This window comes from Salvelinus sp. IW2-2015, linkage group LG13 (assembly GCF_002910315.2).
Source record: "Salvelinus sp. IW2-2015 linkage group LG13, ASM291031v2, whole genome shotgun sequence".
Lineage (NCBI taxonomy): Eukaryota > Metazoa > Chordata > Actinopteri > Salmoniformes > Salmonidae > Salvelinus > Salvelinus sp. IW2-2015.
This window is the reverse complement of record NC_036853.1, coordinates 9,500,403-9,515,314: the sequence shown is the minus strand read 5'-3', so window position 1 is coordinate 9,515,314 and position 14,912 is coordinate 9,500,403. Positions and strand designations below refer to the sequence as shown.

General features: G+C 42.5%; 1 pseudogene; it reads left to right on the top strand.

The window, feature by feature from the left end:
* LOC111972079 (DNA-directed RNA polymerase, mitochondrial-like) overlaps window positions 1-6,104 on the top strand; it is a 39,721-nt pseudogene extending 33,617 nt beyond the window's left edge.
* The last annotated feature ends 8,808 nt before the right edge of the window (window positions 6,105-14,912 follow it).

Genomic DNA, 14,912 nt, shown 5'->3' with positions numbered 1-14,912 from the left:
TGTGTATGTTTCCATCTTGTCCAGCTGTCTAACATTTCACGTAAACCCTGTTTCTTGTCTGCATCGAAGTAGCGGGCCTTGTACCTAGCATCGAGCAAGGTGGCGACACCGTAAAGCGGCTCAGAGAATGCCACCAAATCGCTTGTTCACAGCCTCTTGTAGAGTACTTTTGCAAGTTTTAACCCCACGGTCTGTCGGCAGTTTTGTTGAGCAGGCATTTCAATGCCATGACAGAGGGTATCACGTCTGCTGCAGTTGATGAGCTTATTTCTTGAGTTAGTTGTTCGAATGGAGCTAGGAGTGTGTTCATGTTTCAAACATGTTCTCAAATGCCATTGAAATGGCAGCAGCGGTATGAGAACCAGCACATTCTTGAACATGCAATACGGCTTTCCTCAGTACGAAATCCTCATCGACCCACTGTGCTGTCAGACTCAACATGCTCATGGGGCTGACATCGCTGGTCCAAATGTCAGTCGTGAAGCTAATAGCAGTAACACCCATAGCAAGCAGCTCATGGATGTGCATTTCAACAATACTGTGTAACTCCGGTAGGGCAACATCTGAAAAATAGCGCCTACTTGGTACAGTGTACTGGGGCTCGAGGTGCTCGTCCAGTCGGCGAAAGCCAACATCATCCACGACAGAGAACGGTTGATTGTCAAGGGCCATGAATTCCATTATCTTGGCGTTAATGGATTTCACCTTTTGAGTTGTCTTGCTGAAGTTTTCTTACTCTTTCAAATGACTGCTCGACTTCAACTTGTTTAGTTGTTGGAAGTGTGCCCTTAGTATTTTTCTTCTTTTGTTCTGTGTAGCGCTGTATTTTTTTGTGGCGTCATCTACCTACGTTATGTAAGTATGCATGTCAGCTTTGACATCGGTTTTACACATCAGCGTTAAACTAGACATCGGGCTGTTGGCATTTTTAGCTAATATTGTCTGATTCCGATATGCTTACCGATTTTTATCGTGCATCGCTATTATATACTATAGTAATGAATGTAGTGGTGTTGCTGATCGTAATATACTGTAGTATTTAGTGTAATGTATTTGGGGACATTACTGTAGTATTTACTATAGTGTTTTTGTTTTATTATCTTTGACATAGAAGTGGAGGCTTTCTCCTTCAGGATACCTACTGGAGAAATACTAAAAGAGCACATTTTCCGGCCTCCCGGGTGGCGCAGTGGTCTAGGGCACTGCATTGCAGCGCTAGCTGTGCCACCAGAGACTCTGGGTTCGCGCCCAGGCTCTGTCGCAGCCGGCCGCGACCGGGAGGTCCGTGGGGCGACGCACAATTGGCCTAGCGTCGTCCGGGTTAGGGAGGGTTTGGCCGGTAGGGATATCCTTGCCTCATCGCGCACCAGCGACTCCTGTGGCGGGCCGGGCGCAGTGCGCGCTAACCAAGGTAGCTAGGTGCACGGTGTTTCCTCCGACACATTGGTGCGGCTGGCTTCCGGGTTGGAGGCGCGCTGTGTTAAGAAGCAGTGCGGCTTGGTTGGGTTGTGTTTCGGAGGACGCATGGCTTTCGACCTTCGTCTCTCCCGAGCCCGTACGGGAGTTGTAGCGATGAGACAAGATAGTAATTACTAACAATTGGATACCACGAAAAGGGGGGTAAAAAAATAAATAAAAAAAGAGCACATTTTCCATAACCTGTAGGTAGGTAGGACCGGGGTCTAAACAGAGTTTTCTACAACCTGTAGTGAACACTGTACATGTACAGTATATGGTCTATACTTGACATGTAGGTTTTGACTTATGGGTGGCAAAAATTGGGATATGGGGTGGGGAATGGGCAGGGTATATGCAAATGAAACACTGTAGTATTTACTATAGTTAAACAAGTGTGTTTTTGCGGACATTATTGTAGTATTTACTACATTTGTTTTTTCTGGTACTATTTTAGTATTTACTATAGTATTCTATAGTAAGTGCTACACATGCTCGAGGGATTTTACAGTGCTTAGTATTTTATAATATACTACAAAATTCTATAGTAATTACTTAACAATCGAGGGATACTACAGTGTATAGTATTGGACAGTATACTTCAGTTTACTACAGAATTAGTACTGTAGTATTCTATAGTAAACTATAGTGTGTTTTTTTTCATGTGGGTGGCACTATCCTTTGAACACTTTAAGCTACAGAATATTATGACCCCATAATAAGACTCTCAAGCACTTGTGTTTTCTGTTTCCCTCTCCAATGCCCACAAGCCAGAGTGGACAAGACCAGGCTCTAAATCCGACTGGGGGGGAAAAGAACAATCAGTGTATGTCCTTTTCTACACAGAAGACCATACAAAATGATTAACCTCCCAATTCCTTTCTGTTGCATTTGTCACTTCAAACCATACTTCCTTCAAATTGAAATACTGTCAAAAGTACAGTCATACTGATTTGTAATAGATTGTAATAACCCCAATTTAAAAAAGCAAACATTGGCCGTTGATTACTTTTATTTACTTTGATCACATTTTTTTACATTGTGGGGTCGCAACATTTTTTTGGTCAAAATGGGTTCGCTGGCCAAACGAGTGTGTTAACCCCTGGCATAAACTGTAAAAACAGACATGTACAGTAACTATGGTAGATAAATGGTTCTAAAACATGTGGAGTTTCCTGCTGCGATCAGTCCCTCTCTCTCTTTTAACTATGCCATCAAATACAGAAATGGCTTTAAAAGTGCACAGATTCCCAGACTATACCTTTAAAAGTGACTGTTTAGAAGCTTGACAGACCACTAGTGGTTACAGTAAAAATAGTTTTTACGGTTAGGTTGCTTGTAAAAAGTTATGTTTTTACAGTAATCACTTGGTGTTGGGTTAAGTGTACATAGTATCCACACTGCTCCTTCAGTAGGGTAATTGGGCATCCAGGCCAGCCCCTCATCTCCTGTGCCAAGGCCCCGTGAGGTCATAGCCCCTAGGAGGAGAGGCGAGATGAGGCAGAGAGGAAGGCAGGAGCTTAAAGAGATGAGCCTAAGGAGACTGCACCACTGCCCTGCTCTCTTCAATAACAGGGACTCCTGATCAACCTCTCACCACAACAACAACTTAATAAGCACTTAATCTGTCATCCTTTCTCCTCCAGGAGCGAGGTCAAAAACAATACGTTTTTGGAGTACCGGAGGATGCTGCTGCTTCTGGCCAAAGTGCCCCAAACAGGTCAGTGTTTCTCTCTCTGCATTGTGCTCTCTCTCTTTCTCTCTTTGTCTGCACCCTACAGGACCTGTGTATTCGGTTCATCAGATCCATGGGATAATCCCGACAGCACAGGGGTTGATTGATTAAAGTGTCAGCACCACACCCATCATTACTGAAGAAGGCTTTTGTGGTTGTTTAACCTCTCTGTAAACCTGAGGCTGGTTGGTACCAGCAGCTCCACCCGCCATGCAAAGTCTCCTTACATGACTCGGGCAGGTGTAGTGGTGTCTGAACCACACAGAGGCCATCACTACGGTAACCCCTGGCTGTCTCCTCTAACAGAATACAGTGGAGTACTAGCTGAATAATAGCTAGACTTTGTTATACAACAGGGGTACTCATGTACTATTTGAGAAGGTCCGGTCACGCAAAGGTCCGAATGGATATAGTAATTTATCGGCGTAGTAACAAAGCCCCACCTCACAACCCATGCGACCCCAAACTGTTCACACCCCTCTTGTTGGCGGAGAGTAAATCTTTTGTAAATATACATACTAGTCAAAAGTTTGGACACATCTACTCATTCAAGGCTTTTTCTTTATTTTTACTATTTTCTACATTGTAGAATAATATTGAAGACATCAAAACTATGAAATAACACATATGGAATCATGAAGTAGCCAAAAAAGTGTTAAACAAATCAAAATATATTTGAGATTCTTCAAAGTAGCCACCCTTTGCCTTGATGACACCTTTGTACACTCTTGGCATTCTCTCAACCAGCTAAACCTGGAATGCTTTGACCAACAGTTTTGAAGGAGTTCCCACATATGCTGAGCACTTGTTGGCTGCTTTTCTTTCACTCTGCGGTCCAACTCATCCCTAACCATCTCAATTGGGTTGAGGTCAGGTGATTATGGAGGCCAGGTCATCTGATGCAGCACTCCATCACTCGCTTTGGTCAAATAGCCCTTACACAGCCTGGAGGTGTGTTGTGTCATTGTCCTTTTACAAAACAAATGATAGTCTAAGCAAACCAGATGGGATGGCATATCGCTGCAGAATGCTGTGGTAGCCATGCTGCTAAAGTGTGCCTTGAATTCTTAATAAATCAGACAGTGTCACCTGCAAAGCACCTCCACACGATCACATCTCCTCCTCCATTCTTCACGGTGGGAACCACATGTGGAGATCATCCGCTCTCCTACTCTGCGTCTCACAAAGACACGGCGGTTGGAACCAAAATCTCAAATTTGGACTCATCAGACCAAAGGAAAGATTTCGACTGGTCTAATGTCCATTGCTTGTGTTTCTTGGCCCAAGCAAGTCTTCTTCTTATTGGTGTCCTTTACTAGTGGTTTCTTTGCAGCAATTAGACCATGAAGGCCTGATTCATGCAGTCTCCTCTGAAGTTGATGTTGAGATGTCTGCTACTTGAACTCTGTGAAGCTTTTATTTGGGCTGCATTTTCTGAGGCTGGTAACTCAAATGAACTTATCCTTTGAAGCAGAGGTAACTCTGGGTCTTCCTTTCCTGTTGCGGTCCTCAAGAGAGCAAGTTTCATCATAGCGCTTGATGGTTTTTGCGACAGCACTTAAAGAACCTATAAAAGTTTTTTGAAATTTTCCGCATTGACTGACCTTCATGTCTTAAAGTAATGATCGACTGCCGTTTCTCTTTGCTTATTTGAGCTGTTCTTGCCATAATATGAAATATGGCTTTCTTCTGTATACCACCCCTACCATGTCACAACACAATTGATTGGCTCAAACGCATTAAGAAGGAAAGAAATTCTACAAAATTAACTTTTTAAGAAGGCACACCTGTTAATTGAAATGCATTCCAGGTGACTACCTCATGAAGCTGGTTTAGAGAATGCCAAGAGTGTGCAAAGCTGTCATCAAGGCAAAAGGTGTCTACTTTGAAGAATCTCAAATATAAAATATATTTTTTGCTTACTACATGATTCCATATGTGTTATTCATCATTTTGAGGTCTTCACTATTATTCTACAATGTAAAAAGAAAGAAAGAAAAACCCTGGAATGAGCAGATGTCCAAACTTTTGACTGGTACTGTATGTAAATAAGGTATTGCTGGGGTTTTTTAACCTTTTTTTTTTTTGCTTTGTCACTTTGGGGTATTTGTGTGTAGACTGGTGAGGGGTCTGAATACTTTTCGAATTCACTGTATATAATGGTAGGGAGAACATTGACTCCTCCTATACAGTGTTCTGTAGAAGTCAACAGCCATATGTCAGGGAAACTTTTCAGAGTTGAGTTCACTGCAGCTCCGAAGAGAGATGGATATTAGACTTGATCAATCACTCAGAATTGGACCACAATATTTGACCGATCAAAACGTAGACAATCATCACCCAGTAATGTATCCTCTACTACGTCCTACCCCTTTTCCCTGACATGAGGTTGTGTTCTGGTTTCCCAGGCGACTTTGATCTCCAGCGAATCCACTTACTTCTTCAGCTAAGAGGAACAGACTGACAATCAGACCAACAGGATGCAAAAGCCAATGGATGAGATGAGTGGGATTGACAGACTGTGAGGCTGAACACAGAGGGCTGTGTGGGGACTGGGAGGGCTTGTCTCCCTCAGGCATCAGATGATTGATCCACTGCCCACTGGGTGAAGCCAAGGCTTTCTGCAGCAGCTCCATCACACATAATGACCCACCCAGACAGACAGCCACAGACCAGTGTGGGAGGAGAGGCCTCCTCTGGAGAGGAGACAAGGAAATGAGAGCAGCTTCCCCACTGGACTGGAGAGGATCTCAACAGTGCACATTTAGGCTTTGACATTTCCCCTTTTACTGCTGTGTGTGTGTGAGAGAATGAATGATATCCCTTGTCAGAAAATGTGAGCGTTGTTATACGCGCAACTCTGTGTCCTCCCATAATGAACACCTTCACTATAAAGAGACTTCTAAGAGTGTGATTGATCAGTGTGTTCCCTAACTCCCTATCTCTCCACAGTGTTCTGATCTGCCTGTTCCCTCCCTCCAACACCTGGCTGAATAAGCACATGATACTGCCTCATTGATTGGGGCGCCCAGGAAGAGATGCCCACTCTGACATTTAGAGCCACACCTCATTTACCTCGCAAGTTTCCACTGGAGACAGTTACTCTCACTCACAGAGAGAGGGAAGAAAAATAGTAATAATGGATGGGAAGGTGGCTGTGAGGGAGGATGTCATGAATTGTCCTTACAAAAAAAGACCATGTTTTAGAAAAATATCTGCAGCTGTCATCTGTCTCCTGAGATTGTTTAGCAAGTCCTCATAATGTTCACAAGTGATTACAAAAATATATTTACTCTATAGGTGTGGATACATCCTCTTATTCTGAGAATAACTTTAACTCCAATGCCTTGTTTCATATCAGAGCCATCTGTATTCATGCTTCCTGCCACAGTTCTTAGATTGGGTCCATTTTCTAATTTAAACTGAACCGGCTGGTTTTTATTCGCCCGTCCCCGATATGCCTCTCGCTGTGCTATAGACCTGTTGATTGTGAAAGGTCTGTTACCACTGACATTTCAATGACAAAGCAAACCAAGTGAGGGTCATCGAATGGCATAAAGCACTCCCCTACATGTCTCTTCTCCCCAATGTTGAGGTTCAAGGAAACAGCTCTATTTGTTACTGTGAAGTGCTTTCAGGTTCTCAGACACTTACGCGTATCCCCTTTCACAAGTTGGTCACTGACGCATAGCAGGGAGCTCTGTCTGCAGGACCTGAGCCGAACACTATGGAGTGGATAGTGAAAGGGTTTAAGTCGTCAGATCAATAGTATTGACTCATACAGCATTGAGTTACTGAGGCCTGGACAACTGCAGGAATAGGATGTTGAACAGAACGATTTGCAAGGCAGAGACAGGTACGCTGTTAGGTTTGTGTTGTGAGGGGGGGAAATGGTTCACTTCTGAGAGGGATTTTTTTGTCATTGAGCATTTCTCCTTTGCCAAAATAATCCATCCACTTGACAGGTGTGGCATATCAAGAAGCTGATTAAACAGCATGATCATTACACAGTTGCACTTTGTGCTTGGGACAATAAAAGGCCACTAAAATGTGTAGTTTTATCACACAACACAATGCCACTGATGTCTCAAGTTTTGAAGGAGTGTGCAATTGACATGCTGATTGCAGGAATGTCCACCAGAGCTGTTGCCAGATAATTGAATGTTAATTTCCCCAACGTCGTTTTAGAAAACTTGTCAGCACGTCCAACCGGCCTCACAACCCCAGACCACGTGTAACCACGCCAGCCCAGGACCTCCACATCCGGCTTCTTCATGTAGCCTGGCGAAAGTAAACACTGCACAGGACACAAACTAATATGGGGTTTATTCTGTCGAAGCTTAAATTTTAAATAGGATAATGTAGAAGGGAAATATCCACAAGATGAAGTCGCCAAGTAAAGTTCAGTCTAAATTACAACCAAGTGAAATAAATCTGTTTTAATAAAGTGCATAAAACAATCTGAGTACAATAAGTACCAAGTGAAATGCCTAAACGATAGTGGCTCTGCTTTCTACAGAAAAACAAAATACAGAGACTACAATGTTCAGTTAGAATGTATTTTCTAACATTTCAAATATCTGGGTACAAGATGTCTATAAATTAAATGATATTGTGCATGACTTTATACATGTTTTTGTCATAAAAAAAATATGAATACTTAAACACACTGTCCACATGATACCCTAACCCCATATGGAACAGTAGATCCTCATCTCACCCATACTGCACTGGGAGAAATGTCATATCAACAGAAGTTACAATACAAAAATGAAACAAAATACAACACCCTGAAGCTTTACATGAAATAGAATGTCATTCTGATAATTACTCACGCTTCAAATAATGTTATCAACTCCACAATGTGGTTCTGAGAGCACTGGTATTCAGCTAGCAAGAAGCTAACATCCTCATGTCAATCTGAAAGTATCAACAGGTTAACATGACCGTCTGGCATAAATATTACAAAATAAACTTATACAGTGCAGGTGATGCAAAATCTGATATATTCCGGTACAAGAGTAAGACAAAAAGTATTATTTACCCATCTAAAGTAACGTTGGACATACGATGGATCTCAACAGCGCTCCAGTGTAATTGTTTGCTCTCACTCTTACGCACTGAGCATGCGCAATCCCATAACCGCTTGCTCACCTTATTTATGGATCTCTTAAAGGAACAGTGCTATCTAGTGGATATAACTGAATACAGGCTCTCAAGTGGGTGGGCCTATGCCCTCCCAGGCCCACCTAAGGCTGCGCCCCTGCCCAGTCATGTGAAATCCGTAGATTAGGGCCTAATTTATTTATTTCAAATGACTGATTGCCTTATATAAACTGTAACTCAGTAAATTTGTTGAAACTGTTGTATTTTGTGCTCATATTTTTGTTCAGTATGCAGTGCCCTCGGAAAGTATTCAGACCCTGTGACTTTTTTTCCACATTTAGTTTTTTTTCTCAGCAATCTACACACAATACCCCATAATGACAAAGTGAGAAAAAAAATATCCTAAATTTTGGCAAAAAAACAGAAATACTTTATTTAAACCAAAGTATTCAGACCCTATGCTATGAGACTCATTGATCTCAGGTACATCCGGTTTCCATTGATCATCCTTGAGATGTTTCTACAACTTGATTGGAGTCAACCTGGGGTAATTTCAATTGATTGGACATGATTTGGAATGTCACACACCTGTCTATATAAGGTCCCACACTTGACAGTGCATGTCAGAGCAAAAACCAAGCCATGAGGTCAAAGGAATTGTCCGTAGAGCTGCGAGACAGGATTGTGTCGTGGCACAGATCTGGGGAAGTGTACCAAAACATTTCTACAGCATTTTTGGTCCCCAATAACACAGTGGCCTCCATCTTTCTTAAATGGAAGAAGTTTGGACCTGCCAAGACTTCCTAGAGCTGGCCGTCCGGCCAAACTGAGCAATCGGGGGAGAATGGTCAGGGAGGTGACCAAGAACCCGATGGTCACTCTGACAGAGCTCTAGAGTTCCTCTGTGAAGATGGGAGAAACTTCCAGAAGGACAACCATCTCTGCAGCACTCCACCAATCAACCATTTGTTGTTGAGTGGCCAGACGAAAGCGAAAGGCACATGACAGCCCGCTTGGAGTTTGCCAAAAGGCACCTAAAGACTCTCAGACCATGAAAAACAAGATTATCTGGTCTGATGAAACCAAGATTGAACTCTTTGGCCTGAATGCCAAGTGTCACGTCTGAAGGAAACTTTGCACCAACCCTACGGTGAAGCATGGTGGTGTCAGCATCATGCTGTGGGGATGTTTTTCAGCGACAGGGACTGGGAGACTAGTCAGGATCGAGGGAAAGATGAACGGAGCAAAGTACAGAGAGATCCTTGATGAAAACCTGCTCCAGGGCGTTCAGCACCTCAGACTGGAGCAAAGGTTCCCCTTCCAACAGGACAACGACCCTAAGCACACAGCCAAGACAACGCAGGAGTGGCTTCGGGACAAGTCTCTGAATGTCCTTGTGGCCCAGCCAGAGCCCGGACATGAACCCGATTGAACATCTCTGGAGAAACCTGAAACTAGCTGTGCAGCAATGCTCCCCATCCATCCTGACAGAGCTTGAGAGGATCTGTAGAGAGAAATGGGAGAAACTTCCCAAATACAGATGTGCCAAGCTTGTAGCGTCCTACCCAAGAACACTCGAGGCTGTAATCACTGCCAAAGGTGCTTCAACAAAGTACTGAGTCAAGGATCTGAATACATATGTAAATGTGATATATATATATTTTTTAATGTTCATAGATATGCAGAAGGAAAAAAATAACTTTTTTTGCTTTGCCGTTATGGGGTATTGTGTGTAGATTGATGAGGAAAGTGTTTGTTAATCAATATTAGATTAAGGCTGTAATAAGGCAAAATGTGGGAAAAAATCAAGGAGTCTGAATACTTTCCGAATGCACTGTATTACTGAATCTCATCTGGGCCAAGGCACAGGAATTGTTTTGGGATGCATTTTGCATCATCATAATGATGTGGTCAGTGACACTTTGCTTCTTGAAAGTCCAATATCTTGAAAACTTGACTGCTGACATGTAAAACATTTTAGGACTATCAACAGTGGACTAGTAATAAAAATACAAAATAAATTGTTTTTGATTGGAGTTCCCCTTTAAGCAGTGAGAGTCAGTGTTGGTTGCTACCTCGGGATATTTGTGTCTGAATTAAAACTAGCTGGGGGAAATGGCTATATTTTCTGACCCCAGAGCTTTTTTCAGCTCCTCTGGGCTATAATACTGTACAAGCCTCATAGTGACAGTTCTTCTTGAATGTCACATGTCACTTCCAATAACAGACTTGTTGTCATTATACAATCTTCATTTGTCCTGTGCAGGAGCTATGACTGTTGACTTGTCTGGAAAGCATGTATTTCAATCATTGGGATAAGACCTATGATTTCAAGCATGAAGCATTCCCAGTCTGGCATGATCCAAAATGGTGAGAGATCACATCAATACAGACAATTGTTAATTGGGGCGGCAGGTACCCATCCTAGTGGTTAGAGCATTGGGCCAGTAACAGGTTGCTGGATCGAATCCCCGAGCTGACAAGGTGAAAATCTGTCGTTCTGCCCCTGAACAAGGCAGTTAACCCACTGTTCCTCGGTAGGCCGTCATTGTAAATAAGAATTTGTTGTTAACTGACTTGCCTAGTTAAATAAAGGGTAAATTAAAAATGAAAGATACTATTGTTAAGATACTTTAGATAAATATTGATAAGCCTATGGGCTTGTTACCTACGTGCTTCAGGTTTGCAATACAGCTCAATGGTAAGTACAAATCCTGCTTTTGGAATGGTTATTGGTTTGATTTCTTTTTCTTGGTGCCATCTGGTGAGCATGGTTGGGAATTACAGAGATTTTACCAATATATTAGTAGCAGTACTGGATCAGAACAGGGGATGTCGCTGTGGTTCCATGGTATGCAGTCTGGGGAGGCAGTAGACACATAGGTATATTTCTACATTCATCAATATACATTTTATGATGTCTATTTTTTTCCCTTTGGAGAGAGTGTACATCTAAGAATAAATATTCATACACCTTACTCAGGACAGTATTTTGAACCAGTTCCTATGGGGCAAAACAATCAAACAATCAAAACAAGCTCTAAATGCATCCAACAAGTTTGTAGTCACAAGCTTGATGTAGTCATTGCATGCTCGGAATATGGGACCAAATGCTACACTTTTTATTACTTTAATACACTAGAAATTAATTTGTCAAAATACTGATGACTTCTTCAAATAGGGGGACTGGATACATCAAGTGCTTTCATTTCTAAATGGTAAAACAGATATGTATGAAAATACCTTAAAATAAAAGGTGACATTTAGTACTGCCCCCTCATATGAAACATTTGATCACAAATCCAAAATCCTGGAGTATGGAGGTACAACCCCTGACATCTGGACTGAGCTGAAGAACCCGAGAGACATGGTGGTGGGACAGAGAATAGAGCTGAGGCCAGACTGAAGGACAGCTTAGGCTGACCTTGAACGAGCGTCACTAAGAGTGTCACTAAGGCTGAACTGCTGCTCCAAAAGCTCAAGGTGGAGGAGCAGTTATCTGAAGACAGATAACAGCCAGACCAAAGGTGGCCTTCTCTGCTAGTTTGGCTAATTTAGGACATGTTGGACCCTTCAATACTGACATTACATTGGTCCACAATAGAGACTTCAACAAACATTGGCACAGCCTACAACCCTACTTCAGATTCACTGACTATGATCCCTGCACTCCTGCATACATTAGTGTATTCCACAGGAGGCTGCTGAGGGGAGGACAGCTCATAATAGTGGCTGTAATGGAGTTAATGGAATGGTATCAAACACGTGAGGACGGGCTATTACTATGAGCCTGTTCTCCCCAATTAAGGGGCCACCAGCCGCCTGTGGTGGATTCATGTATCACAATACCCAGACAGTTATGTTTAATGCCATATACGATTCTAATGGATAGGATGCACCTGCGTCTAATGCATTGTCTTCAGAGCTAGAGAATGGGGATGTGGTCTACATGCTTCTCTCCCCAAAGGCTACAGGCTCTATTGTGATATTGATTCCCAAACCCCCTTCAGTGGCTTGTAATGGGAATTTCAATGTGCTTTCCTTATAACTCATTTCTGTGTTCTATTCATGGGTTGTTCTAAAAACCAATTTCTGTGTTCATGCAAGTGACTGATTTAACGAATCCTCACTTATCAGTATCTACAATTTGGCAGTACGCTCAGACCTTGTTTTGAGAACTACAAAAGATATCCCATTTTCAAGGTCTCAGCTTAGAGAGAAGAAGCCTCGTGAGATATTGGTTTGTCACATGTTATGAACCAGTATTGGTCGGTCACATGAATGAAACAAAATGGTAATGATTCATTAATTATGCTAAATCATGCAAATATAACTTGTCTGTGTATAGCCGTATATAAGACAACTGCTGGGGCTGCCAAAGGGGAGATTCATATGTGTACTATGCTGTATTGAGTTGGTTGGAACCTCGCCAGCGCTCTGACAAATAAAGGAGTATTCATTTACGATTGACTTCTGACTTAGATTATGTGGACAACTACAAATACCTAGGTGTCTGGTTAGACTGTAAACTCTCCTTCCAGACTCACATTAAGCATCTCCAATCCAAAATGAAATCTAGAATCAACTTCCTATTCTGCAACAAAGCATCCTTCACTCATGCTGCCAAACATACCCTCGTAAAACGGACAATCCTACCGATCCTTGACATCGGCGATGTCATTTACAAAATAGCCTCCAACACTCTACTCAGCAAATTGGATGCAGTCTATCACAGTGCCATCCGTTTTGTCACCAAAGCCCCATATACTACCCACCACTGCGACCTGTATGCTCTCGTTGGCTGGCCCTCGCTTCATATTCATCGCCAAACTCACTGGCTCCAGGTCATCTTCAAGTCTCTGCTAGGTAAAGCCCCGCCTTATCTCAGCTCACTGGTCACCATAGCAGCACCCACCCGTAGCACGCGCTCCAGCAGGTCACCCCCAAAGCCAATTTCTCCTTTGGCCGCCTTTCCTTCCAGTTCTCTGCTGCCAATGACTGGAACGAACTGCAAAAATCACTGAAGCTGGATACTCATATCTCCCTCACTAACTTTAAGCACCAGCTGTCAGAGCAGCTCACAGATCAATGCACCTGTTCATAGCCCATCTGTAAATAGCCCATCCAACTACCACATCCCCATACTGTTATTTATTTATTATTTATTTGCACCCCAGTATCTCTACTTGCACATTCGTCTTCTGCACATCTATCACTCCAGTGTTTAATTGCTATATTGTAATTATTTCGCCACTATGGCCTATTTATTGCCTTACCTCCCTTATCCTACCTCATTTGCACACACTGTATATAGACATTTTCTATTGTATTATTGACTGTATGTTTGTTTATTCCATGTGTAACTCTGTGTTGTTGTTTGTGTCGCACTGCTTTGCTTTATCTTGGCCAGGTCGCAGTTGTAAATGAGAACTTGTTCTCAACTAGCCTACCTGGTTAAATAAAGGTGATAAAAAAAAGTGTTTTAAATGATGGGTGTATGTACAGTATGTACTTAGATGACAGATTCAATTAATTCAGAACAATGACTGCAGCTTCAAAACCACACATGTCAGTATTTATTCAGCATGGGGTTATATTTTATTTATCTTATTCGTGGGTCTTGTAATGGCTTAGCTTTGCAGTGTTACTGCAGTGCAGTGCCTGCCTGCCTCCCCTCCTCTGGCTTCCATTGTGTGGGTGTGCACAGAGCTCGCTCCCTGGCCCTCACACTGAAAGGCCCCGACCATTCATCCTCCACACTGAAGCTCATTAGAACTCTATAGAAGCACAATTGTGAGCCCCACATTAGACACTTCCTCGCTGCTGCCCCAGACACCACACAAAGTGCCAGTTTGCTGCTAAGCTAAGCGCATTGTCTTCTGATTCATAGAGTCTGGACCTCCATTCATGATATTAAGTTTGAGTGGTGGAATATCAATTGAGTGTGCAATGGCCCAGTATATTTTTTAGAGACCAGGGACAGAAAGGGGCTCAGCTGGTCTGCACAGTGCTGGATCTCAACAGGACCATTGTGGAGCTCTGAATGGGGGACCCCGCTTTTTCTCTCCAATAGAGAGCAGAATGGACATCAAATGAATTCACAGGAACTTGTTTTCAGGGTATTTTCAAGAGCCGCAATCCCAATGTCTCAATTATACCTCCTTCCCTTGGAATGCTACCTTGGAATCGGTCCCATTAACAAGTTGTGAATCCTAACGATGCTTTTCATGCCAAATATCAAGTCTTACAAGATTACAATCCATGTACAATCCATTTGTTGATAAGCACAGTCAATATCATCAAGGAAATAATCATTGTTGTTAATTAGCAGAGGCATAGCCTTTTACCCCCTAGATTTATCCAATGCGTTCAACACAGTTGATCATGAAATATTATTTGCTAAATTACATTATTACGGTTTTCATGATCTTATATAATTATGTTTATGATAGAGAACAATTTGTATATGCAAATGGTTGTGCACCTACCAGGGCCAGGATATTCTGTGGCATTCCACAGGGTTCGATCCTTAGACCTGTGTTATTCCTAATCTATATCAATGACCCATTCTCTTTGCTGATGATACCAACTTGGTTTTATCACACAAGAATTTCGA